Source organism: Condylura cristata, unplaced genomic scaffold (genome assembly GCF_000260355.1).
Source record: "Condylura cristata isolate star-nosed mole 26May11 unplaced genomic scaffold, ConCri1.0 scaffold00038, whole genome shotgun sequence".
Lineage (NCBI taxonomy): Eukaryota > Metazoa > Chordata > Mammalia > Eulipotyphla > Talpidae > Condylura > Condylura cristata.
Window position 1 is genome coordinate 1,593,703 of NW_004567139.1, and position 2,824 is coordinate 1,596,526.

The following is a 2,824-nucleotide window of genomic DNA, read 5'->3' on the forward strand; positions in this document are numbered from 1 at the left end:
GTTAATGTAGACAAAACTTCCCATCACCTCTTCCTTACCCTCTCCTCAGCGCCTCAACGCCCTCATTCTTCCCTACTCGTCCCCCGCCATGGCCCCTCCTGCCCCAGCCCGCAAACCGCACAGGTTTCCAGGGCAGGATTTGCGGTTATCATCGGACAGACGTTCCCAGGCACAACTTGGAGAGGCCACGTGCTCGTCCCCCTAGGAAGTGGGAGAAATCCTTGCAGCTCGGGTTTGTTCCAATGGTCTGCTCACGGAGTGATTCCCGTTTCCCCAAAGGCTGCCCCTCATTAGCATGAACGGGGGTGGGGGTGTGGAGAAGGGTGGGGGGAAAGAGAGAGCAAAAGCCCAGGCTCGGTTTTAGAGTCTGGGAACGTGTCTACGAAAATGACAGCTAGAGCTTTCTGGCTCCTCTGTTTGATCGTTGGATCATCTCCCGAAGCCCCAGTGGCGGAGAGAAAAGGTAAGCTCGGGGACCGCGGAGCCCCGGGAGGGGAGCGGAGATGGGGGTGGGACGGGGAGAGGGCGCGATCCAGGGCGGGACGAGAAAGGGGTCAGAGTTTGCCCGCGAGGAGAGCCCGTCTCTGCACGGATATTCCCGTTCGAAAGGAGCAAAATGTGTCCCCAGATTTTGTGTGTCTTGGCAGCCTTTTCGGAAAGGAGCCAGTTAAGCTACTGAAATGATCTCGAGCGAGCCGGGCAGGCTGGAGAAAACTTTGCATGTTAAGTAGCTGCTCCATCGCAGAGGAGGGAAAGTGTCAAAAGGGGTCGCGCCTTTCGGGAGCCGGGCGGCGGGCTCGCGGGACTCGGCGGGCGGCCGGGGGAGCGCGGGGTCCGCCCTGCACGGCGCGGGGTCCCCCGGGCGATCCGAGCGCCGGGTGCGAGGCGGGGGCGGCGGGCCAGGGAGCCGGGCTCCGACAGTCTCCCCCCTCCCTGCAATCCCAACAACTGCCTTGGGGCACCTGAGTCTTTAAAAATACAGTGTCATGCATGGCAGGAAAATAAGTTACCGAGGGAATAAGAAATCAGGGATTCTCTGCGGGAAGGTGTTTTTGTTTGACTTTGACTTGGGTGTTTGGTTCACTATCTCTGGGAAAAATAGCTTCCGCACCTCACGGGGCAATTTACTTTGGGTTATTTTTCCACATGGAAATTGAATGACTTCAGTGGCATTTAACCCAAATATCAGGCAATCTTTCCCATGACAACAGATGGTGATATCTATGGGGAAGCAGTTGGGAGGTCAACAGTTGAGAGTCAGGAATTGGATATCCACCAGGACTTTATTCAGCTGTGTATGGGACGACGTTGAACATAATGAGTCAGAATCACCCTCTCTGCAAAAACATGAACTATAACCAGCTATTATTGTTGGGTGAAAGCTGATGTTAAAGGAGATTGTCAATTTGGCAAGATAAATCGCTTTAAATGAAGTGTTGCAAAAGTCGCAATTGGGCGGACAGAGCTTTCAGTGTAAGAGGAGAGAAATGCCGAAACCCAGCCGTTAAAGCAGCAGAAAGAGTCGTAAGGACTCGGTCTAGTTCTGCTGGGGGGTCTTGGACCCCGGCAAATGGCGAGATGATAGTGCGTACAGGGCATGGAAAGCCGCCCAGCTCCCAATCTGGCTGAAGTTTGCTCACCCACCTGTCTGCAAAGATGGGGGAAATCATGAATAATTTTACAAGTCATCTTTCAAGCCCTAACCGCTGAGGAGCTGCTTCCACCATTAAAGGAGGAGGAAAATGTAAGAGGGCGTGCGTGCTTTATACTTAACTGGGGGCCTCCGCCTCCCAGCCAGGCTTTAAAAATCTTTCTTAGCTGTGGTTTACTAGTAAGTGGTGTCCAAGAAGCCAGATAAAAATCCACTCACAAGTGCTTGAATCTGCAGACTGAGATGACAGGGTAAACACGGATGGGAAAACTAAATAGCTCTGTTGTCAGGGGCGCTTAAACAATTAGGAGAACCTGTAATATGAGACCTCTCCCCCTGGGGTTTGCTCTGGGTACTTTCTCAACAAACTGTAAATAGCAAAAAGGCGGATGTTTATATATATATTAAAGAAAGGGCAAAAAGAGTTTGTTATTGAACCAAAGTTGTCAGAAATGTTTAGTCCCAGAACAAATAGGCTGTTGGGATTTTGAAAGCTATACATTTGAAAAGAGTCCTTAGCAAGATGAAATGTTCCCATCAGGCCTCTCGGGTGCTGAGAAAAGGTTTTTAGTTGGTCGCATCGGAGGGCGAGACGCTCACCTCCCTCTTCCTTTGCGGCAGAAGGAAACAGTGCTCCGCTCGGACCTCCTGGAAGCTGAGGCGGCTTGCTCCCCCTTATTACAGGGGTGCCTTACTCTTTTCCTCCAGTTCTTTTCCCGTCAATCCCAGGTGTTCTGACTTCCCCCTCGCTCCTCCCGCAGGTGCTCCCCGAGTGTCCCCAAGCCTCCCCCTTCCAGAGCTTTCCTTATCCACCCCCTCCGGCCTCCCCTCCAGGCGCCTCTTTACCTCCCCCACGGGCTCTCGGCATCCCTCGGGTCTCCCCGCCCCCCTCCGGCCTCCCCGCAGCCCCACCTCCCGCTCCACGCCCCAGTCCATCACTCCGCCGACCGCACCCCGGACCCCCGCCCTCCGGCCTCTCCGCACCCCACCTCCCCTCCCTGGGTCTGCGTCGTCCCCCTTCAGTCTCCCTGCGCTGCTCTCGGCCTCTCCTTAGACGGCCTCTCGGTCTCTCTCGTCTCCCTACAGCCTCGCCGCCCCACAGCAGGAAGCCCGACCCGGGCGGCGGCCCAACTGCAGCGGAGACGCCGGGGCCCGGGGCGCCGTCGGTCCCCG